This window comes from Lucilia sericata, unplaced genomic scaffold, assembly GCF_015586225.1.
Source record: "Lucilia sericata isolate MDLA Ls3-8-SP2 unplaced genomic scaffold, ASM1558622v1 Contig000416F_arrow, whole genome shotgun sequence".
Classification (NCBI taxonomy): domain Eukaryota; kingdom Metazoa; phylum Arthropoda; class Insecta; order Diptera; family Calliphoridae; genus Lucilia; species Lucilia sericata.
The window spans coordinates 36,892-63,763 of NW_023994433.1; the positions used below are offsets into that span (position 1 = coordinate 36,892).

Genomic DNA, 26,872 nt, shown 5'->3' on the forward strand with positions numbered 1-26,872 from the left:
TTTTTTTTTTTTAATTTAATTTTACATATTGAAAAAATCCTTTAAAATTCTATTTTAACTTTAGCCAACCTTTTTCTACCCAAAAATGTTTGTGCAATAAAATCCTAATTTAACAACGTGACCTTTTTCATTTACCAAATTATAGGCTGTTAGCGCCACAGACATTTTGGTTTCGTGTGCAGGTAATTTGTGTGGCAAATGATTTTTTTCTTACGAAGGTCTTTAAAGCCTTTAAGTGAATATTAAAATAAAATTTCGTAAATAGTTTTAAGATTTTTTTGGCTGCGAATTGTAAACCGAAATTATATATTATATGTTTGTGCTTATTGTGTTTCAAAACTTATTTGATTGAAAAGTGAATATTATATTGACTACTATTTCTGAAAATAATTTAAAATATGTTTGAGATATTTTTGATTTTTTTTTAGTTTCAAAAATAACTTTTTTAAGAATGATTGTAACTAAATTTAAATATCTAGTATTTGTTAATATTTGAAAATGGTAAAAAATATATACTAGCTTATTGTCTGCAGAGTTTGCCTTAAACTGTACTTTAAGTTTGTAACTTACATAGACAAGGTAGTTTTTTTATATTCCATATGAATTTATTAATCGAAATAAATGTAGATTACGGTATTAAAAAGGTTTTACAATTTTTCTGAGTTAGTTTACACAGTTGTGAAATAATATATTTAAAATAATAATACAAATAAGAATTTTCATTTGTATATTCAAAATAGATCTTTTACTCAAATAATATAATTGTTAAAGGCTCCAATGTTTTATAATTTAAATATGTGCAATTCACTATAGGAAAATAAGATTTGAAACTGAATTTTACATAGTTAAATAAAAATTATCACAAATCTTAATAAGACTGGTCTGCAATGAAACCCTTTTTTAAAAATTAAGATATTAATTTTCAAACCTACATCCGCTTTTACTTTCTTTATAACAGGTCGAGTCCCAAAGGATATATGTTTTCTTTTGATAAATGATATATAACGGGAGTTCACTTAATATCGCTTAAAAATTCTACGTGGTAGATATATTTTAAAACCACATTCCGATTCAGGAGTACTTAAGGTATTAAGCTAAAAAAATATTTGTTTGCAGATCAGTAGGACTCATAATGCATTTAATCTTCCAGACCGTGCTATTTAGCTATTTATTTTCATATTAAATAAACTTATTTAATATAATTAACAATTCTATTAAATCTGATTAAATACACATAAGTCACCATTGGGCCCCTGTTGTGCGCCCCTTATGAGAGAATAGAACTCTAACTTTAAGCATGATCTAATTTCCTTTAATTCGATTGGTTTATATCAGACGCCTAGGGAGAGAACATGGCCATCTCTACCTTTACATGAATTGTTTTAAAATGTATACATTTTTTGAATTAAAATTAATTGATTTCACTCATACATATAACTCGAGAGAGTACACACTACGTATGATTATTATTTAAAAAATGTATATTAAGTATACGCCATATGCATATTTACTTTGCTGGAAAATTATAAAAACTTCAATTAGATTTTTTTAATACATAGCATTGTGGTTCCAAATCATAATCAAGGTAGACATAATTAAAACATCTGTATCTTTTGAACTTGGATAAATAAATCGTTTTCGGAATATTACAAACTGCTCTTTTCCCATAAAAAAGATATTTTCATATGAACGTTTCGTTTTCATGAGTCAACAAATATAGGATAATATTTTCATTTAAAAAAGTGTAATTCTCAATTATTTTACCACATGGCAATCAATTCTTCAAAATGTATACATATAAACATAGAAATAAGCTTTTACCTAATGTACATTTTATATTAATTAGACTCACTTCTGTTCTGTTTTAGTCATTTAAACATTCGTCTAAAATATACAAATATTTTTTTATTTTTCAGTATTATATAGTTTGCCAAAAAAGACCGTCAAATCCCATCTAATGACTATATATACATATCCCTTAAAGAAACTTCCAATAAATGTCTCTGCAGTAAATTATAATAATTATAAAATATAGTATATGGTAGACAATTTTGAACTGCATATTTAGATTTAGAAATACCAAATTCACATAAAAATGATGAAAATTTTAAAAACATTTCAATAGTTTTGTAACTTCAAAAATATGTAATACAGTTCTCTTTTTAAACTGTGTTTGGATTTAGGTACACCAGTTCTATAAAAAAATAACCTCAAATAATTTTGTTTTCCTAGATTTTGATTTGGACCCACGGTGCAAAGTACAATTCTAATTATTATATGGTCTGTCTGCCCTCACGATAAAGCGAAATTAAAAAATATATATGTATACTTTTATATAACGGTTGACGTTACAATGGGACAAAGATAAGTACATACCTGAAAGTGATACTATTTTTCTGGATCCGAATAGAACTGTTTTTGAAATTGGCCAAACTCCTCCAAAATCTTGAGATACTGGTAAAACCCCAGTTTTATGTACCTTTAGGCACTTATAAGTTTCTAACTTAGTTTAAACTCAACCAATTTTAAGTTTATAAAAGTATTTACAAAGGAGAAGCTGATGCCTTTTTAATGACATATATGATATTTAAGTAACCTGGTGAAATATGTGTGCATTTCGTCTACAAACATACTTTCGATTTTAGTTTTGCACCATTTTCCGAGTTTGTAGATGTTTTTACAAAGTATTTTATATCGGAACCTATTTATATATTCATATTTATACTATTTATAAATGTAATAGAAAACTATGTCTCTTCATTAGTAAAACGCGACTTTTTTTTAAATAAGATAACTATTGACCAAGTTATTGTTCATTTTTAATACAAAATTATTAAAAAACTGATTTCTGAAGGATACTTTATGTGTGGAATAGGGTTTTAATTTCGCAAAATTTGGTGGAAAGATTTATGTTTATATAAAATTTATTTGTGCTGAATTTCATCATGAGATTAGTATTAAAAGGAGAATTATGGACTTCAAGTCATATTCTGAAGGAGGTTTTGTATGGGGAGTAGGGTCAAACAAGTCCGTATTATGTAAAGATTCAGCAGTATTACTAAGGATTACAGCAAACTCATTTGTACCGATTTTCGTATTGATCGGGCCTTATTTGAACCCTGTCCTCTTGCAAATTTTCCTTCCTCCAATTCCATAATTATTTTCATTACATTAATATCACGATGAAATTCAGGTTTTATATAAACCAAAATCCTTCCACCAAATTTTATGAAGATCGGTCTATATTTAACCCTAACCTCCTTATAAAACATCTTTCAGAAATTCGTTTTTGAACAATTTTGTATTAAGATAAAGATCAATAACGTCGTCAATTGCTAACGGATTTTTAAAGTTACATTTTACTCAAAACTGTTCTTATATAAAATATTTTGAAAAAACACCTCCAAACTTGAAAAACGGCGCAGCGCTAGAGTAGAAAATATGTTTAACGATGAAATGCATTCAAATTTCTTCAGGTTACATAAATATCACATATGTCAGCTTCTTCTTTCTAAATCCGTTGAGAAATTTAAAATCGGTGGAAGCCCAACTTAGTTAAAGACTTGTAAGTGCTTAAAGCTTCGAAAACTCGTTTTTTACCCGTATATCAAGATTTTGGAGTGTTTGGCAAATTTCAAAACCAAATTCTTGTCCTACTCGGATCCATCTTTCAGAAAAATAGTGTCACTTTCCAACTATTTTAATTTTCGTTTATTTTGTCTAACTGTGTGATCTATTGCATTAAAACAGTACGTATGATTACTATTTGTTGTTAGATAAAATAAAAATTAAGTATACGCCACATGTATGTTTGGCAATTGTATTTCTTTGAAAAAGTCATATAATTGTGATAAATAAAAGTGTTATATTCGTATTTTCTGATTTAATGAATTTTTTTTTAATGTAAATTTAAATATGAATACTGGTTCATAATGATTTAGGATCGATTCATATATTATGTTTATGTTGATTTGCCATATAATATTAGTACTGTGGTAATTTTGCGAAGAGTTTTGAAGAAATATTAATATAAATATTTGCAAGAGATTAATTGTCAATAAACAAATTTTCATTAAGAAAGGTTAAATGTGATTATGATCAATTAAGTGCCCATCATATTATTTTGTATGCAGACGAATGATATTTTAGATAATAATGGATCAAACTTGATTAACTTATTTTCACTTTTTGAAAATCATAGCATTTAAACATTGTATCAATTTTAGAAAGCAAAACTTTTATGTTAAATAATGAACTGAATAATACCAAATATTTACCGTAATAATAGTAGCTTGAATATATGTATTTGATATCTAAAATGTTTATTTTCCAGAAAATTATATAAATTAAAAAAAACCCAAATAATAAAAACTAATATAATTACTTCTCTTAAATAAATTATATAAATATCGTTTCCAATTAGACACAGTTCATAACCACAAAATAACAAACTAACGCTACAATTTTGTCAACAACAAATTATTCAAAGTTTTGAAATTGTTCACCTCAACCGTAACTAATCAATTTAATTAATTTTTGCCCTTATGTACAACAATATTTACTGCAGACAATTTCATACTTTAAAGCTTGTAAATAATGTTTTGCTCTTTAATAACTCTAAAAATTAGTTTACACCCTCAAGGTATACTATGGCAGAGAAAACTGTGTAAATGTAATAACTTTAAACCACGTTTTGAAATGCCATTAATCTTGCAGGGTGCTACGTGTCTCGTTTGTTTCTAATTCATATTGATTTTCTTAGCACGTTGGGAAAACAACAATAACAATCTAAGACATTGTTTTGTTGTGTTTTTACATTGAAGACGCCATAAAGTAGGCTACGTAAATCATATTAAAGTACTAAAGTTTAAGAAATTATTTCATTTCAATAAATACGAACATAAAATGTTGTGTTGAGTATGATGAGAATCACATGTATACATAAATTTAAAATTCATTATTACTAGATTTGCTTACATATTTAATGTGATGTAGCAATATGTATGTGAACCACGGATTCAACCACATTTGCTTAAAAACTCTCTTTCTTTGTGGCGCCTATATGTATGCCACAATAATCTTATGTATTTATACTGTTGTTTTGCCTAGAAAACGTCATATTTCATAATATATTATTTTTTATAGACTGATAGTCTGTTTAGGTTCACTTATTGTTCTAAACATTTTGTTTAAAAAAATAAGCAATAAATAATATAAATAAGTAGAAAAGGGGTTTTAAATTTTAGGTTTAAAATAGAAATTTTTTGTTATGACAGTCTTTTTGTAAATGTCCGATATGTATTAGAACTCATGCATATCAGATGTGCTACATATTTCAAGGGTTTTCTATGTTTTATTATACTAGTAAGTCTTAGATGTATATGTTTGTATATAGATCAACGGAGGTGGAACATTGTAAATTTTAAATAATACTATTAATTAATTGCAACAAAAGTGACAAAGAAGGATTCACAAACTCTATCAGGGGAAACAAAAGTTCGACTATATCGTTTTATATGCAACTTTATAAATTTGCAGACATTGGCTTATATCATAGAAAATAACCAAAACAAAATTTTGTTTATAAAAATCAAAACTTCCATCCCTGAATTTACGCCTACAAATATGAAGGCTTGCATGTGTTTACATTTTGCCAAAGTGTTTGTGTTTTTATTATTGTAAAATGTACGTGTGCCTGTCTGTCTCTCGGTGTGTTCAGCTGACACATTAAACTCAAATGTTTTTTATTTATTTTTTAGTCATACTCGACTGCACGTTGTTGTTTTTTTTTTGCCTACAGACATAGAATATTTTATTTTTTATTTATAAATTTATTTTCTTTGATTTTGTTCAATTTTCTTTCATTCTCTGTGATGCTCTTATTTCCAGTCTAGATTTTAATTTCTTCTTTGTTCCGATTCCTTAAATATGCAAACCTTTTTACAAAATGCTCTTTGTAGTACATTCTTGTTTAATTTTTAAACTGGGTAGTTATATAAATTTGTTGATAAAAAAAATTTGGTTTCGAAAGTGAAATTTAGTCAAACCCCAGTAAAATCGCTTATGTTGCAATATTGACTTTGTTATTTTTAATTCAAAATGTAATTCTTCTGGCTTTACAGAAGTTTCTTAAAAGTTCCAAATGTTTGTACATAGTTCCTAAACATTAGTTTTTATATTAGAAATGAGTAAAATTGTAATGATATTTTTAAAGTTTAAATTCATGTTATTAAATTTTTGGTTAATTTTGTATTATTTGCAATTGGTAGAGGCTATCATATGTATAACTCGCCATGTGCAAATTTAATTTATTTGTTATTATTTCATTTAATAGATCTTATTATCACTCTTCTGCTTAAGCTCATTAAAATTAATTACTTCAAATTATTCATTCATGTGAACAATTTTAAATCGAATGCTAAATTGATGAATAAATTGAGTTTTATATTTTACAAAATATTCGTTAATTTTATCATTAAAGAAATTAAATATTTGCCGTCAATAATCTGCAAGAAATATTATTTGCAAAATTGTTCTGCATACAGCTAAACAAAAATATATTTTTAAATTGAATTTAAAGTATTTGTAAAGTTTTTAATAAACTTAGTGTTAAAAAGCGCAACTTTCAATGACCTCGACCTCCCAACTCCAAACAGGTCGGGGGTTTTAATAATATTACATAGTTCTTTAATTTGTCATGGCCATTTTTCAACCCCATACTATGACCCTCAATTTATCGTATAGAAAATTTATAGAAAATTTGGTTTTATTGGACACAAAAGCAAAATGAAATGCATTTTCGGGCCCGCAATGATATCGCATCAGCAATAGCTACTTGCTATGTATTTGCAACTCACAAATTTTTAAAAATTTTATTCCACTTTATTGAGTTACATAGATGGAAGTTTTTTAGAAAATTTTCTATAATTTTTTCATAATAGATTGTACAGTGACACAAAATAAACGAAAATTTAAATACCAGGGAAGTGACACTATCTTTCTGAAAGTTGGATCCGAGTAGAATAAATATCTGCTTTTGGAATTTGCCAAACACCTCTAAAACCTTGAGATACGGGTAAAAAAAAAAACGTTTTTTCGTACCTTTGATGTTTAAGTAACCTGGAAAAATAGGTATGCATTTCATCGGCAAACATATTTATACCCTACACCACTTTAATGGGGAAGATATATTGGGTTTGTGCTGATGTCTGTATCGGCTCAGATTCATTTTGTGATTCGATTAAGCTATGTCCGTCTGTCCGTCCGTCTGGCTGGCTGTCCATGTAAACGTTGTGCGCAAGGTACAGGTCGCAATATTCAATATAATTGGATGAATTGGGCACCTTTTTTTGCCCAAGGACGAAGCCTATTAAAAATGGTTAAAATCGGCCCATTATTTCACCTGGCTCCAATACAATAGGGCCTTTGAGCTCATAATTATGTTGAATGTACCTGTATCTCGATAAAAGTGGTACGAATAAGTTCTTTACAATCCTTGCCAAATTTCATAAAGATCGGGCCTCATTTGACCCTAGCTCCTATACAAAGTCCTCTTCAAAAATGACTTGAATGTCCAAAATTCAGATATAAACACCAATATCGCGATGAAATTCAGCACAAATAAATATTATAATATAAATCCCGTTACAACTAGCCTCCATATAAACCCTCTTTCAGAAAATGAGTTTTTCGTCCATTAATTGCTTAAATGTATCGGAAACAAGGTTATTTTGAAGATAAATACTGTATTATGAAAAATTAATCACATTTAATATTCATAACTGGTGTAGGTTATCATATGGTCGGTAACGTCCGACTATACATACTTAATTGTTTTGATTTTAGTTTTTCAAGTTTGGAAATTAAACATAAATCACTTTTATATAAACATAAAAAGCTCAAAATCAAGATTCAACTAAATTAAAGACTCATAAGTGCTTAAAGGTACATAAAACCGGGTTTTACCGTATCTTAAGATTTTGAAGGTATTTGGAAAATTTTAAAAACAGATTCTTGTTCTAGTCAGATCCACCTTTCAGGAAAATAGTATCAATTCCCAGTATTTATTTTTGTTGTATAGTGTTATCTTTTCACAAAAAAATGTTGACCTATTTTCCTTTTTTTTTTTAAATGCACTTTATAGAACATTTTTTAATTTTTTATAAAGAGAAATTTCTCTTTGTATAAAATTTTACAATAAAATTTTTATAGTAAAATTTCGCGAATTTTATAGAAAATTTTCGATTAATTTTCATTCTACAAAAAATTGGTGATAAATTTTCTTTTCATAGGAAATTTGTTGTCGCCTTAGCAGCAGTATTTGTTTTTACACATCAGATATTCTGCTAGTGACTTTATATGTATGAATGCCAAAATGTTATGTTCCTCATTCCATTAAAACTATTTTTACCTACTCTATCACCCATCTAAAATACATATAATTAAAGCCTTTTTTCAATAGCATTTTCTTTATTTCTTAATAAAGAAACTCTCAAGTTCTTAATTAAAATTTACTTCATTTAATTTGGCTTTTTCATTTAAGTGTTTGCTTTTTGGGTTTTAAAATTCTTAATTAACAACAAAATATTTCTTAAAAATTTTTAACACGTGTATAAAATAAATTTAGTTTGTGGTTATTTTTAATAAAAAAATAGTCTAACTAGAATAATTTAATAAAAGTGATTGCCACTTTTGACTTGTTCTTATGTCAACCTTTCTCAATTTTATGTTAGCTATTTAACCCAAAATTATATAGAATGTCAGATTTAGGTATAGTGGTCGTTGCCTTAACTAAATGTTACTAGACTAAAGTAAAATGAAATAAAATTGTTTAAGAAGTTTTTATCGTTTAATATAGTTTATTTTATTAGATTTTATATTCAATATTTTCCCGCAGACCTATATACTTTTTTTAGGTTTTTTATAGTTTGTTTATAATTTTTGATCGATAACACTGGTCAGCAAAAAAATCTTTTTCGCTCCTTTGAATTTTAGTGCTTAATTTTGATAGAGCTCTTTAATAGATATGTGGTTTTGATAAACATTGGCTAATGCAAAATTTTAATATTGTAGAAAGTGGACGTCATAGATAGAAATGAAAAGCAGATGTAGGTTTTGTATATAAATATATTCAAATAATTGCAGACCAATTTAAGGCGGACAGATAATATACAATACGAATTAGATCTTAAATTAGTATTTGACAACATCCTTGCCCCTAATTCTAGACGATAATGGCCGTTTCTAGTTCTGACACTTTATATAGAGGGGACCTGTCACTTTAACATGGCGATGTCCCACGAGGGGGTTAATTGACACCTGTTTAAATACCATTTTGAAATTAAGTATTAAACGTCATTCTGTAAAGAACTCAGTTTTCACTATTCGTTGTAAAGCTGTACTTTCATGTCACTATATAGAAACTGTCAAAAATTTAACATCATTTTAAAAGTTTACAATATTCACTCACTTTTGCTACAACATTTTCTAAAGGATGTAATTTTTATAAAATAAAAATCTTCTTAAAATTTACAGTTTCTTTTTGTTTCGTTGTAAATGAAAAAAAGTTACTCTTATGTTCTTAAAAATATTTTGTATTATTTTTTATGTTCCCTACCACAAGCCAACATATGTGTCATTCTACTTAACATTGATTAAATTTATAAAATGTCCCTTAGTTAAGGAGTTAAATATACATTTTTTTGTCCTTTATATAACGTGACCAGATTTAATTATTCGCAGGAAAAAAGGAAAGAAGAAAATTTTATGAATGCACATAAATTATGTACATAAGTTGGAATGTAGTTATATAAGACAAAATTGTGCTGGTAATTTATGATCCAATATAATAAAAAATTTTATAGACATAAATTGAAGGATTTATTAATTGAATTTTTTTAGAGGTTTTGTCATTTTTTGTTGTCATTGTATTACATTGATGTGCGTTAAAGTATTCGAAATCTGAAGATTTAAGTTAACGTAAGTAAATAAATACTAATTTAATTCTTTCGATAGATTCGATAATTTCAATCAAAAGATATATGGGGTAATTTTAAAAAATTTCTAACAAAAAAGTGCAATTTTGAGTACACAGAAAAAATTATCGGTAGTTTATTTTCAATTAACATGTTTTCCTCTTTCTTTAACTTTTATTTAAACAATTTTTTAATTGTCATAATTATCTCATTGTTTTGATCCTAAGTATACAAATTTGATTAAACTTTTAATTGAATCAATTAATTTTTTAATTGGCTGAAAAATTTTTCCAGCCTACTTTTTTATTTTGGTTTTTTGTTTTGATATTTTATTTAAATAATTTCATTATTTATAACGGAAAATAATTCTCAAATAGTCAATAATATTTTAGGCATAAGAAGTTGAAGTTTTATAAATATTTAAAAATTTATAAATCACTTTATTTGTTCAAATGTGACAATAAAGAGATATTTTTGAGAGTGCTTAACGCATTGTTAAAGGTAAAGGAATCCTTTAATGTTGTAAGCATTCAATTAATGCTTTGATTGTTTCAATCATCGACTTTATTGATTTTTAATACATTTTTAACCAAACTGTTCAATTTATTGGATTAATAAACTAATTAAAATGTAAGTTTTATTTTATTAAATATTTAATTTTAATTTGATAATTAAAACACATTTTCAGTTTTTTCTGTGTATGACACCCTTCGATTTCAAATAAATTTGGTATACACATTTCCGTTATCGTGGTTGCAAATTTATATTTAAGATATTTTTTAACAAGCACTAACTTTGGTAAAAAACGTCCTTGAGTCAAGTATATCTCAAGGTATCTTCCATTTTTATAAGTGCTATGCAGTTGATTTTTAATTTTGAGGACCTATACAAAAGTTTTGAGTTCATTTTAAATTTTGAATACAGAACCGGACCAGGACTTTAAAGGTTATAAAATTAAATATAAACAAGTAATAAATTATAGTCGGGAGAGACCGACCATATAATACCCGACACCAGTTATAATAATAAAATGCGATTAATTTTCATAATAAAGTTGAATTATACCTTGCCTCAGATATACTTAAGCCATTTACTGTTGAATAATATCGAGGATATTTAAATTAGAAGGGGGTTTGGATAGGGGCTTTGGTCAAATGAGGCCCTATTATTATAAAATTCATCCGGGTCATCAAGGCGAGTAAAGAACTTGGCCTTTTGTCAATATTCGAGTATATTAAACATAAGTAATTATGGACCGATCTTAACCATTTTCAATAGGCTTCGGGACAATATAAGATTATGTACCAAAGTTCATTGAATTATCATCAAAATAGCTACCTGTAGTTTGATTACAAGGTTTACATGGACGGACGGTCAGGCGGACGGACATAGCTCAATCGACTCAGAAAATGACTCTAAGCTGATTGGTATATTACAATATTATTGTGCGTTACAAACATCAGTACAAACGCAATATACCCTCCCACTAAATTGGTGTAGGGTATAACTAGTGAGCTATCTGGAAGGTAAACAATCAGGGGACATGACGAGTATTAAAATACTGGTATGAGTGATAACCGGTCACTCCGCATTAGAAGCCTTTTTGGGTAATTTGGCCTTTAACATACAGGAGTTTTGTAGCTTGTGTGAGGACGAAGGGCAGCTAGATACAGGAGAACATATTTTGTGCGATTGTCCTGGTGCACAGAGTCTGAGGAAATATAGCTAGATGTATTGGCTATTTGGTAGTCAGACCTCGAAGAATTCTCTTCCAATAATATCAATATTATTTCTCTATTAGGATGGGAGTTCATTAATTTCACAGTTATCTCTCCAACTTTTGTATCTTTTGATGTAAAAAAGTATTAAACTTTTGAAGCAAACTAACATTTAAAAAATCTATTAGCAAGATATTTTTCCCTGTTTTGGGTGTTATTAAGGAAGGTCTTTGTATATATATTTCTTATCTAACAGTAATTGCTATACGAATATGTACATTTCTACCAGTTAATACATAAGGTTTACGGAAAGGTATAAATATATACGTTTCACTATCAGTTTATATTAAATATTTCGTTATAATAAACCTCAAAGTGAGAGGTAGGGGTATTGTTCTTAACCCCGGTATTGACTGCGTTTATAGGGGTGAAAGGATATACATATTTGTGGGCTTATGTGTTTTTGTGTATTTAGGTAGATGTCACTTGTTCAATCCTTATTGTTGGTTTTTTTCCTTTTTTTTATAGTTTATTTGGCTTTGTTCTTATCTTCCGTAAGAAGTATGTATGATTTTTTTTATACATTTTCACAGTGTTGTTTTTAAAGATTGTTTTTCTTTAGTTTTCTTTATGTTCTTTTTTATTTTTGTCATGTTTTTATAGTAACAAACCTTTAGATTAACTTACTAATTCTGTTGTTTAACACAGTTTTCAGTATGGTTTTCACTTTTTCGTGTTTCTTGGGCTTTTGGAATTGTTGTTATTGTGAGTTGCTGCTTATCCCCGGTTGAAACCTTAGTTTTTGGGGTTTCTTTCATGTGTATCATTTCTACAAAATCTGTTCCATAAAATTACTGACTCTATGTATGAATGTGTTTTTAGGGTATGATATACTTTTTTATGCCTTTATTTTGTAAACTTTAGATTTTTTTCGCTTTTTTTTGGTATTTTTTCATCATGCGTTTCATTTAGATGTGTTGTGCAAATCTTCGAGGGTCTTAAACAGTGATTTAAATGAAAGGAATCTATATTTTTATAAAGACTTTGAATTTCATCACTATTAAGCTTATCAATTACATTTTTAATTAAAATATTTTTGAAATACTTGTAATCAAAGTTTTAACTATTAAAATTACTTACTAATGTTTTAAGTTTTAACTACTAAAATTACTAATAGTAATTGATTACATTTCATTTTCAATTACTTGTAATCGATTAAACTTTAGTTAACTTTAGTTAGCTTTAATCATAAAAGAAAAGTAATTAGTAATTATGTTCTTGGATTCATTCTTTTTCTGAGGCATGTAAATGTAGTTGAGATATTTTCCAATTAATTGTTATTGTAATTTTGGTTATACTTCGAATAAAGGCTTAAGTAAATGCAATTAGAGATGTCTAAATTACAAATAATTATATGAGGTCATAGCCTAAAATGGTCTGAATTTCGTAATATTCTTAAAATGTTAAGTCAATTTTTACACAATTATGACATGTACCTACAATATGGGTAAGATTAACTTTTCCTCAATTTATTCTCAAGTTATATTGTGAATGATGAATACATTCCTTTTTGCAACTACTATTTGTCAGTCTATTATGTTGTGCTACTTAATGTGCTTCATGTATGTGTGTCATGGTACTTGTTATTGCTTCCTTTTTAAGTTTTTTTTCTTACTACTACTACTACTTTATTTTGTTCCAATTTGCTTTGTTTGGATGTTTTTCTATACACATGTTCATATGAACAGTGTAAGTAACACTATGATGGTACTCATCTCCCACTTGGATTTATTTTGTCATGGAGTTTGCTTTGTTTTCAGTTTGTTTGTTGGTTTTTTACTCATTTTTTTTGTCTGTGTTATTACAAAACAAATTGCTTTAGAGCCGTAACTTTTCAACATGACCACCACCACTACCACTGCCTCATCGTTGTCATCGTCATCATGAAGCGACCTGCTAAACTGGATTTACTACTTCTACAGTATGAATGCCAGAGGTTAGATGGAGCAAAAAAATAAAAAATTCAAGATAGTACTGTGAAAAAATAGCCGTTGATTTAAGTGAAATGTTTCGTTACTTTTTATCTCTCACACATTTTACGTGGCTTTAGGACAGTACAGTAGAAGCTATTATTGTAGGCTATTAAAAGTTTAGAGTAGACTTAAAGTATTTAGTGCAATTAAAAGTAAAAATTTATATACTCAATACTGTTTGGGATATATGTATGTATGTAGATACATTGTCCAATTTAAATTCTTAACGAGCTTGTTGTAGATAATTTAGTTAAATATAAATTGGCTATGTTATTAGATTTTAAAATATCTTAGATTTTAGCTTTTGAAATAATTGTTGTTGTGTTGCGGGTAAATAAATTTCATTCAGTTGTTTTTAGTTTATTTCAAATAGAAAATTGCGTATTTAATTTTTAAAAAGAGCTAATTAGTAATGTTGTTCATGTTTTTAATTATTTGATTTGAACTTTGAAAAATAATTTAAAAAAGGAAGAGATGCCTGCTTGTTTATTCTCTTCATGTCCTAAATCACTATAGTTAGCGGTGAAGGAATTATACATTTGTACTGATATTTGTAAAGCAGATTCATATTTTGAGTCGATTAATCCATGTCCGCTCTTCCGTTCATATAAATATTGCAATCAAAATAAAGGGCATAAAATCAGACAGCGGGTATTGTTTTAAAAAATTAATTGAAAGAACGAAACATAGCCTCTTGTATATAGTATTTATGCCCTACACCACTTTAGTGGGGAGGGTATATTTGCTTTGTGCTGATGTTTGTAACGCACAATAATATTGGTCCTATACCCACCTTAAAGTATACTAATCGGCTTAGAATCATTTTCTATTTATCTATGTCCGTCCGTTAATCTGTAAACAAACTGCAGGTCGCAATTTTGAAGATAATTCCATGAAATTTGGTGGCGCCATGAAATAACTCCCCAAAGCAAAAATGAAATAACTCCCTAAAAATTTGTTCAGAAAGCAAAAACTACGAAATTTGGGGATTTAATTCGTTTTTGGGGGCATTATTTTACATTTAAAATGGGGAGTTATTATGAAATAATTCCTCAAAATTCAAAAATGAAATAAATCCTTAAAAATATTTTTGGGGAGTTTTTTCATTATATTACTTTTATCACACAAAATAAAAAAATATATTTCTGATACCCGGCCTTTGGCCGGGCGCAAGGGTTTTATCCTCTGGCGTACATTGGACACCGGTTTCGCTAAGAATACACTCTTTCTGTATCAAGAGTGTTCAGCCTTAGGCCGGCTATTGAGGAAATCTTTACTAAGCGAAGCCGTTGTTGGACATACCATAGAGTAGAAAGTCCTTCCGCCCGGTCGCAGGCCTGCTATTAAGAGAATCTTTATTAAACGATTAAACTGAAATGTATTGTGTTGGTCATATTATAGAGCGGTAAATATTTGAGCCCGGCCGTAGGCCGGCTATTCAGGAAATATTTATTAAGCGAAGCCGTTGTTGGACATACCATAGAGTAGAAAGTCCTTCCGACTGGCCGCAGGCCTGCTATTAAGAGAATCTTTATTAAGCGATTAAACTGAAATGTATTAAACTTATGAAAACTAAATCACATTTTATTTTTGTGGGAGATGTAGGGCCTCGGCAGACTATAATTTCTTACATGTTTTTGGTTGGGTTTGACCGGTGATTCTTCACAAGTGTGTTTGATGTTTAATATAAATTCTGAAGAGTTTTTAAATCGCTTTTTAACGATTTCAAAAAAATTTTTCTTCAACTGTACTAGTTGAATTTCGATGTTCATAAATGACTTTAAATATATTAAATAAATATGAGAGCTATAACATGGAATTCACTTTATTGTAATTAAATATTCTTATACTTCGAATATTATAAATAAAATAAATATTTAGTAATAAAATTTTCTTATATCCTCTTTTCTCTTTACAGTTTTTCTCTTATCTGTGTAACTTCCTATTGTCTCTATATCTAAAAAAGGAACACATTTAAGGAATTTTTTCATTATCTTCAAAAAAAGTATCTCTCTTTGATACTATCTAACTTCCACTAACTTTCTCATATAATAAATATTAAACAACTGTGCTTTGTTTTAAATTAAAAAAAAAGCTGAAAAAATCTGCGACGACTACACTTCAACGAATCAACTTTGTGCACTTTTCTCCTAAGAAAGAAAAATTATATAAAAACTAAAGAAACCTTATATCAAAACTCTACTCTTTCTTAAACCTAAAAATAGAAAACAGAAGTCGTCTTCATCTAATCTTAAGGTAAGTTTTGTTAAACTTCAATAATTATAGCTTAACTAATACACTGTGCTGAAGTCAAGTAACTAAAATAATGTAGTCTTAATGTTTATTTTTTTTTCGTCGTATTTAAGTAAAATATTTCTTTTTTACTTTTCCACAACTTCTGTCTCTCGACTTGTTTAATGTAACAATTTAACTTTGTTAGTAAATGCGTTTAAGTATTTGTTAAACTCTTTAAAACTGAACTTTAAGAGAGAAAAAAAGGAAAAACTTTTGTTAACAAATACTTTGTCTTAAAGATTTTTGTTTTATTTTTACTTTTACTTCAAAGTAGTCAATATTTGTGTTTTTTTTCTTTCCCTGACTAAATCAGCAATTTAAAAGTAGTGTTGTTGAAAAACGCTACAAAAGTTTTTCAAAATTATGTTGGGGTTAGATCTTTAGTCTTGACTGTGGTAAAAGGGGTGGTTATTAAATAGTTTTCTTAAGTTTTTGTTTTTAAGTGGTTGACATTTCATTTCTAAATTATATTTTTAAACCACATTTCCAAAGAGTCATCATCAAAAGTTTTAGCAGCAGATTAAATATGTAGTTTGAACATATTTTTATTGATTTTAAATTTTTAGTCAATATATTAAAGATTTAAAAAAAAGAAACGATAATTAAATGTAAAATTAATAGCATTCCTCTATAAAAATTCAATACTTTTTTTTAGAAAATCGGAAAAAAGAGACAGATATCTTATATATAAAGGAATAAATATTCCTAGTCCCTAAATTTCTTTCTGTATTAACTACAAATTTCTTTAAAGAGTCGTAGAAACTTCGATTTGAAAGTTAATGGAAAATTTAACTGACAAGTAACAATTTTGAAAAACTATGTTTATAACACCCTGTAACAATTTTGAAAAAGCTTTCACACATGGAAAAGTTGATATGCATGTGAAACTAGATTCCATTCATAGCAATTCTGCGTACTCCGATTTTTACAATCAGCTCTTATGTCCTTATAAAAGGTCATCAAAATCTAAAGGACTTACAATTTCAAATGAATATTTAAAATATTTATGCGTATTGTATGAAGCTAACATTGGTATTAAATGAAAGCTGGGAATCTGTACATTCTATCTATATTATTTATTTGACTAACTTAGAGAAAAAAACGAAAAAGAAATAAAATTTAAAAACAAAACAAAATTTGTTAAATACTTTTTTGTGACAAATGTTCTTTAAGCTTCCGTTTCTTTTTTAATCCTGATGAATTGAAATAAATCACATTATTTTGAAACAGATGTTCTCAGCTTCATTTGATATTAATATTAAAACCAACATTTTTATATAAATTTGGAATTCCATCTTTTGAAATCGTATGTCCTTTAAACTTTAAAGTCCTTTTACAGGTGCATAAGAGCTGATTATGAAAAACTGAGGGTACAGAGTTAATACTAATGGTCCACAGTTTCCTGTACACATAGATTTTTTTATGTGTGAAAATTACTGTTGCACGCTGTAATAAATGAACACTTAACACATATACTGTACTGAATCATTATTACTCAAATAGCTTGCTTTATTAAGTACTAATACGTACACTGTACGTCGTACAGTATATACATTAGGGCTATAACTTTTATAAATTTTTTGAAAATATCAAATCGACCATATCCTTTTCAGATAGGATATATAAAAAAGTACATAAAATTCTTACTTTTTCTTTAGCTTTTCCCCCAAAATTTTTGTTCTAATATTACCAGAGTAAAATGTTTTTGTAATAAGAACACTACTGGCTACTACGTTTTAATAGGGCCTAATTTTTGTTACACCCTAATGTATATTATATGCATACATACATACATACACTTTCTATTTGATTCGTCTACTTCAACTAAAAATATGTCGTAACAAGTATTTTTTATCAGGAAATAAATACACTACAATGATTTCATCGAGGTTGCAAAAAAAATGAATGCATAAAACAATTTTATTACGATAATAATTTTTCTGAATGCTCCCTTGATACTTATTTGCTACAATCTAAAATCATAAATATACAAACTCCCGTAAATATATACACAAATAATAGAACATACATAATATGTAGGTATGCACATATAAGAGTCTCATAGATAAATTGCTCTTTTTAATATTACAAGTAATTTGCTTATATCTATACATACAGTCATACAAAGCTGAGAAATATAGTACAATCATAGACTTGTGAGAATCATATGGAGTTTCAGGAACTCGAATTGGCTTTAATCAAATAATAATGAAACTTTCAATTAAAAAGAATTTGATTAATTCGTTTAAGAAATTGGATATGGCCTAGCTATTTAATTTATATACATATGGACAATTTCATGTCAAGTGACCCAACTCAAATAATAAATTTTGATGAAATTTGCACCAAAGTTATTATTATTGGTTAGTAGTCCAGGCATAAATTTTCAGCTCTATCGTTCAAGAACTACCCGACTTAGATGGGTTCAAAGTTGGACGTTTTGGTCATACAGGTTTTTATTCAAACTAACTTTTCTGCTATTGGTCCTAGCTAGCCTCATGGCTTAAAAAAAATTAAATATTTTTCAAAATGGGCACTTTTTTGCTCAGAAGAAAGCTTAATTTCCTTTAAGGGCTTTATAGTACCATAATGGGATGCTAGTAGGACATCTATCAAAAAATTATTTTTTAACTTAAGAATAAGATTTTTTCAATATTTGCCACTTAAGTTTACCCTATTTTTTAAAATATGCGGTTTTGTTGTTTTGCTCAAAAGAAAGCTTAGACCATTTCCTTTAAAAAAATAATAAATTACTGGTTTAGGTTATTATATACATACCTACATATTACATACCTAGACACACCTATTTTTTCAACATTAGCTGTATGTAAGTATGGATAACATTGCTCCCAAGTTTTAAAAATCTATACTCCCTGTGATGGTTTCTTAATTTAAAAAGAAATGAAAAAATTAAAAAAAAAAAATAAATTTGTTTTAATTTTTTTGGTGTGGAAATATTTTTTAGTAATTTTGAGTTCGAACTAAACAAAAATTGAAACGCTGTTAAATAATTCATTTTAAGCAGCCATACTGTTTTAGTTTTTTTATAGTTATAGATATATATGTGGAAAAAAAAACACACAATTGTATTTATGAATGTACTTAGATATACATAAATACATACATATTTTGTTTGTTTAATATTTTATTCAGTTACAAAAACAATTATAGTTTATCAATATCATAAAAATAATAATAATAATAATATTATTTCTGTGGACATACATATCATCACCTGAAATGCAAAAGGGCGTAACAACACTTTTTAAAATTTTACAGGAGAGACAAAAAACTAAATAAAATTAAAGCTATTTTTGTTATAAAAACGACATTTTCTTACAAGTAATATATTTCAACATCGATAAACACGTTTGAATATAACTTACATGTGGATATGACTAATATGTTGTTACGCCCTTTTGAATTTCACTTCAATAAAGTCGGTATTTTTGACAATAGGATTCTAAAAATTTGGCCATTTTCAATTGAAAAGTCGATTTTAAAATTTTTTATTGTTACGCTTTTTGCATTTCAAGTGACGATATATAAGAAAAATATTATTTCATAAAAAATACCTCATAATGTGTTTTAACTATTATAGATTTTCCTCATATTTTGACCATAAGTAGTAATATCATTTTGTGTTGTAATTTCATATGTAATACCAGTGTTTTTCTAACAGTTTATTATTGTACCCTCCACCACTATAGTGGGGAGGGTATTATGCGTTTGTCCTGATCTTTGTAATAATGATCCTACACCCGCCTTAAAGTATACCGATCAGGATCACTTTCTGGGTCGACTAAGACATGATCGTCCGTCCGGTGACTGGCTGTCCATGTAAATCTTGTGCACAAGCTACAAGCCAATTTTCAAGATATTTTAATAAAATGTTTACCATACGTGTTTTTCGACACAAGGACGATGCCTAATGGTTCAAATCGGTCCATTATTTCACCTAGCCCCCATACAACCTGACCTTCCAACTTTAACTCAAAAATCCAAAAATTGGCACAACTAAGTTTTATGTACAATATTTTTAAAAATATCGTAAACTTCCAAAAATTGACTAATATAGTATCGCGATGAAATTCTGCATCAAACTAACCTTTATATACAAATATATCCCTCCTCCCTATTTGTTGATGATCGGCCCATGTTTAACCCTAACTCCCGTATAAAGCCTCTTTTAGAAAATTTTTTTTCATCAATAAATTGCTTAAATACATCGGAATTAAGATAAAATTCAACATTAAAGTTTCATAAATAATTTTTTAAATATACTCATGGTGTAGGATATCATATTGTCGGCCATGTCCGACTATACTTTCCTACTTGTTTTTTTTTTGGTATTTAATATTCAACTTTAGTATCTTTTTAATGGTTTGATTATATGATAACTGGTTTTGATAGAACTTCCATATCGCTCATTTACTACAAAACTGGCATAATCCCAAAATTCAGGTTTTTCATTCAATCATATTCAAAGTGTCTAGTATTAAATGAGCGATATGATAAAATGTATTTTTTACAGTACACAGGTAGTAAATGAATATATGTATTTATAACTTCTTAATGGCCTATCCGATTGATATCGCTCATTTGGAACTAAAGCACCATAACTTTCTGCAAGATTTTAAAACACCCAAAGTTTGAGTTATGATCCTATAGAAATGTTGGATAAATTATTATAAATCTGAACTTTTACTGTAAAAAAGTAAATGTTTTTGCAGAATTATTTTCTGCAAGGTGTGTATGAATAATTTTTTTGTAAAAAACAAGTCATTATTTTTTATACGCTTTGTCTACAGAAATAATGAATTCTTTGTGGAGACTTTTTCTATAGAAAATGTGAATTATATTTTATGATAAAAGTGTCTTCTTTGTGTATATTTTTTCTGCAAAACATGAATAGAAATTGTATTGAAATTATCCATCGACAAAGTGTGTTCTTTGCAGCTATTTTCTGATAATTCTGATGACTTTTTCAAACGATAAATTGTCTTCATTTGAAAAATTCTTCTTCTTCTTAATGCATAAAAATGTTAAAATTCTACTATCTCTAAAAATGAATCTTTCAATATTACTTAAAATAGTTTTATTCCGAATTATAGAATTTTTATAACATTTTATACATTACCTATGATCAGTTTAGATAGAATTTTATTAATAGAGTAAATTGCACTCTTAATGAAATAAAAGCTTGATTTATTTATACATACAAATATATATACATATTATGCTAGTCTTAATTAATTAAAAAATTAAAATAAAATTAAAAAAAAATATATAATTTAGAAATACACTATAATTCGTTTCAGTAAAATTATATGAGATTTATTATGTAATTATTTCAATTATCTATATGTATTATGGCATGATATGACATTAAAAGGCCTTTCCAAGACCTTTCTTTGTACCAAATATGAAAAGAATAATAAAAACATCAAAAAGGACCTTTTTATCCTATGACGCAGCTCAGCAATTACTGACTTCAGCAAAACAATTTTGTAAAATGGTATCTTAGAATAAATAAAATTTTCATTTTCGGCGGGGACATCAGCAGCTTCCATTTCATATAGTGCATACATACATATGTATTTATGTACATATTTTTCCATTTAACAGGACGACAATGCGTATGAGTATTATTTAAAACCACAATATTAAGCATACGCTTTGTATGCCGCTATAAACAATTTTCAACGAATACATAAATTCTGTTTAAATATTTACGGTTATTAATTTTAGTTTGTTTTATCATGTTTTATATTAGATATCTCTTTTTTATAAATATATTTGTGGACACATTCAATAATAACCTTACTCAGAATTATTTTTATAAAATAATCTATATATATAAAAGAGTAGCGTTACTGACTGATTAATCATCGCTCAGCCCAAATGGCTAAAAATAGAATCATGAAGTTTTGACAGTAGATGTGTTTTTGGTTATATAGATCCACTAAGGAGGGATTTTTGGAAATTTGTACATTTAGGGGTAAAAAAGGGGAAAAACGGGTAAAACAGGTTTTCTTAATTATCTCACCTAATATTAGTGATACTAGAAAAATTTTAAATGCACCTGTATCTACTCTTAAAATAAGCAGATGGTTGTCTGGTACATTTTTTAAATTGGTACTTTTAAGGGGTAAAAATGTGTAACAAAGGTGATTTTGGTACCTTTTTTGGCCCTTTATAACTTTTGAACTAATTGACATAATAAAATTTTTATAAATATTTTGGATACATCATCCTAAAATTATGCGACACCTATTTCGTACTTTTTTAAAATTCAGTCCTTTTTGGGTGTAAAAGGGAGAAAATTGTATTTTTGGTAATTTTTTTTAGCACATTAAGAAAACTTTTTCTTTTGAAGTATTTTGTTTATTGAAGTATTCCTATTAAATTACGGACTAACTCTGTAATATTTATTGAAACAAAATGTTTGCTATTTCACTGGGGAAGAAGTACCAAAAAGGGGAAAGACGGGAAATTTAATTTTATTCAAACTCATTGAGCCAATTTTTATAAATTTCGAAAATGTAGTTTATTTACTCACACAAAATAAGCTATTGGTATATTATTTTGGAATTCGAGTACTAAGGCCTATATAGGACCAAATTCGTGTAAATTGTTTGGTACCTTTTTAAAAGCTGAATTTTTCTGGAACAAATGAATGCAGATTTGAATCGTTTGAGTTTTATCTGTGATATATAGATTTAAATACGGAACATTTTGTAAACTTAATTCTCAAAAAAGTATATTTCTAAGCGAAAAGGGGAAAAATTGTACTATTTTTGTTAGAACTTTCCACTAAGGTAGAATTTATTCCACTTTTGGTACCTTTTCTTTCTTCAAATGATACTCTGTTTGTTTTATAATATGAATTCAAAACACATGATTATTAAACAAACACGGTCCTCATAAATTTTAACATACATGGTCTTGACTGAATAATATTCTGTAAGTGGGTACTCTTTGGTATTTTCCATTTTTCAAATGGTACCTTTTGGTTTCTCTATAATGGTTAACCGGAACACTTCCTTTTTAAATGAGAATCTATTGAGAGAGACATTTGTACTTTTTCGTTTTTTCGATGGTACTTTTTGATATTATTACGATATGGAACATAGAAATATAAAATTTAAAATATAAGGACCTTAGTAAATGAGAATCTAATGAAAGGATCTTTTGAAACTAAAAATACAAGCTTCTTGCTGAATGCGAATTTATTCAAATGATATTGAACGTAAAAAACTGAAAGATTAAAAAATTTTTAAATCAATTTTAATTTTCTATAAAAGTAAACATTTTGTATGTATTTAATTTCGGTTAGGGTAGCGAAGCACCCAGGGTATGCTAGTTGAATATAAATATTTAACAAATAACATATGTAAAACAAGTAAGAAATTATAGTCGGGCGAGGCTGACCATATAATACCCTACACCTTTGATAAAAATATAATGTGATTTAGTTGCCATAATAAAGCATTTAAGTTGAATTGTACCTAGCCTTAGATATACATACTTAAGCCGTTTATTGTTGAATAAAATTGTGGACATTTAAGTGTAATTTTGATGGAGGCTTTTCATAGGGGCTAGGGTCATATGAGAACTTATTATTATGGAATTCGTGAGGGTCATCAAGTCTTGTATACAACTTGGTTTTTGCAGCTTTTTGTCGAAATATGAGTATATTAAACATAATTATGAACTTAAAAGCCCTATTCGGCGGGTTCAGTTGTATGGGGGCTAGGTGAAATAATGGACCGATGTAAACCATTTTCAACAGGCTTCGTCTAGGATACCATAAAAGATCATGTGTCAAATTTCATTGAATTATCTCCAAAATTGCGACCTGTAGTTTGATTACAAGGTTTTAAAGCCCTATTCGGGGGTTCAGTTGTATGGGGGCTAGGTGAAATAATGGACCGATGTTAACCATTTTCAATAGGCTTCGTCCCTGGGGCAATGGAAGATCATATACCAAATTTCATTGAATTATCTTCAAAATTGCGACCTGTAGTTTGATTACAAGGTTTACATGGACGGAAGGACATAGCTAAATCGACCCAGAAAATGATTCTGAGCCGATTGGTATACTTTAAGGTGGGTATAGGACCAATATTATTGTACGTTACAAACATCAGCACAAACCCAATATACCCTCTCAACTAAAGTGGTGTAGGGTATAAACATTACTTTGTTTTTTAGATATTTTTTCACGTTTGCTAACTAAAGTCGACTTAGGCAGTTATCGCTTGTGTCCGCATATTACGTGCCACAGTTTTAACATTGTGGGTCTTAAATGTATTTAACTTGAATAATTTATGAATTGTCGTAATAGCATTAAATTATTTATTATTCTCTATACCGCGTTATGTTTTTGCTTGTTATTTTTAAACACAAAACATAAACACTTTTATTATAAACAGACAAATAAATATATATGAATAATATAAAATATTTTTTTTTATAATTTTAATTTTCTATATTTATTTAATATATAATAAATGGTGTAGAAATCTAATTGCAATTTATAATAATTGTATTTTAAATGTAAAAGTTTTTTGACAAATTAACCAAAAGGTTTAAAAAAATACATATATAAATAAAATTAAATATGAGTTATTTTAAAATGTAATCTCATTCATCAATTAACAATTTAGTTTGAATAAAACGAACATCATGAAGGTATAAATGATGGATAAAAGTGTTACCACTGAAAATCTATTAAAATCTATTTATCAAATCTATTAAAAATATATTAATGCCTGCAATATTTTTCCCATTATTGCATTACATAATTGCTGCCTAAATTTAAAATATTTTCCTTATATATATATTTTTTTTGGACTATACAAAAGTTTTAAATATACATATATGTATGAATTATAATTCACATATTGACTTTTAACAAAACTTTTTATTTAACTAAAACACATTTGCATCTATCATGTGTCAACTGTCAGTATCTGAAATAAATCTTGTTTTGTATTAAAATTGTAATACTAAAACTAAAGAGTAACTCTTTTTCAATATCGAATATTTGGCAGAATTTATAGAAAAACTTTGTACATATTCAAAAAAATTTCATATTAAAATAAACCAAAAACAAACCTCGTACCAGCTGCAGAAAAAACACACAAAATTTTAAGCAATTTTTTTATGTTTTGCTCATAAACGTTATGCATATGACTACGACATGCAGTTTCTATGCAAATTTCAAATGTTTATGTGTGCGTTTGTGTTATAAAGTGTTTAAACTAATGAAAATGTACTACATGTAACGAATAGTTGGAAGTGTTCATGTATTATTAATGCTTAAAGTCATTACCATAATATTTTGTTGGTGGCAGAAAACAAAACAACAACTCGCTCATACTTAAATGGTTTCGAAAACGATGATTAGGAATAAGATATATACATATTTCCAACACAAAAATATAGGGTATTAAAACTTGATAGTTACTATCGAGTGTTTTATTTTTTTATGTTAGTGTTTAATAATTTATAGATATTGAAAATTAAATGAATCGAACATTTATAAGATTATGCTTACTGAATGCATGTTTTGAGTATTTCTTTTCAGTCATTTTAAGTCATTGTTAAAATTTGAAAAGAAATCGTAGCGATATTACGTATATCTTGCATGCATTCATATCTTTCGAAAAATGAAATGTTTCTTTCATCAACTCAGACATGTTAAACAGACAAACATGTGATTATTGCAGTTATTTATAATATTTTTGTACACCACTACAGCGGGGAGGGTATTATACGTTTGTGCTGATGTTTCTAACGCATAAAAATATTGGTCCTACACCCAGCTTAAAGATTACCGATCGACTTAGAATCACTTTTTGAGTCGATTAAGACATGTCCATCCTTCCGTCTATCCGGCTGGCTGTCCATGTAAACCTTGTGCGCAAGCTGCAGGCAACTTTTTTTGGATAAAATTTGGAGTTTATCGGCACAAGGATAATGCCTATTGAAAATGGTTAAAATCGGTCCATTATTTCACCTAGCCCCCATACAACCTGATCTTCCGATTTTCGGTTCTTAACTCATAACTATGTCAAATATACTACTAACTCAACAAAAACTACACATAACTAAGTTTTATATAAGCATAAATGACCATGCCCATTTCTATAATGATCGGCCGTCGTTTAACCCTAGCCCCCATACAAACCCCCCTTTAAAAAATATCTTAAACGTCCAAAAATTTACTTATAACCACAAGTATCGCGATGAAATTCAGCATAACTAAACTTTATAAAAACTTACATCCCTCTTCCCAAGTTGTGGAGGGTCGGCCCATATTTGACTCTAACTCCCATATTAAGCCTCTTTTAGAAATTTAGTTTTTCATCAATAAATTGCTTAAATACATCGGAATTAAGGTAAATTTCAACAATTTTTTTTATGAAAACTAAATAATTTTTAAAATATACCCATGGTGTAGGGTATCATATAGTCGACCATGTCCGACTATACTTTCCTACTAGTTTTTAATAATTTTTTTGAAACTTCCTTTTTCTTTTGCCCAAAAGAAAGCTTAAACAATTTTCTTTATAGTCCCATAGTGGGACGCGAGTGGGATATCTATCAAAAAAAATTAGTTTTAACTTAAGAATAAGATTTTTTCAATACTTGGCACTTAATGTTTCCCTATTTTTTTAAAATGGACGTTTTTTAATTTTTTTTGCTCAAATGGAAATACTTGAAAATATAATTTTTGCATCCCACTAAGTGACCACAAAGCTCTTAAAGGAATTGGTTTAGCTTTCTAAAAAAAATATACTTATTAACTTAAAAAATATTTTTTTGATAGATATTCCACTCG

General features: G+C 27.8%; 1 protein-coding gene across 8 annotated transcripts in view; it reads left to right on the top strand.

Moving 5' to 3' along the window:
- Window positions 1–26,872, top strand: part of LOC119604659 (complexin) — a 328,553-nt gene that overhangs the window by 24,678 nt on the left and 277,003 nt on the right. For all 8 annotated transcript variants that reach the window (XM_037957421.1, XM_037957426.1, XM_037957425.1 and 5 more), the window contains exon 2: window positions 15,644–15,981. The gene's annotated coding sequence lies outside the window, so the exon portion shown is untranslated. The remainder of the gene's footprint in view (window positions 1–15,643; window positions 15,982–26,872) is intronic.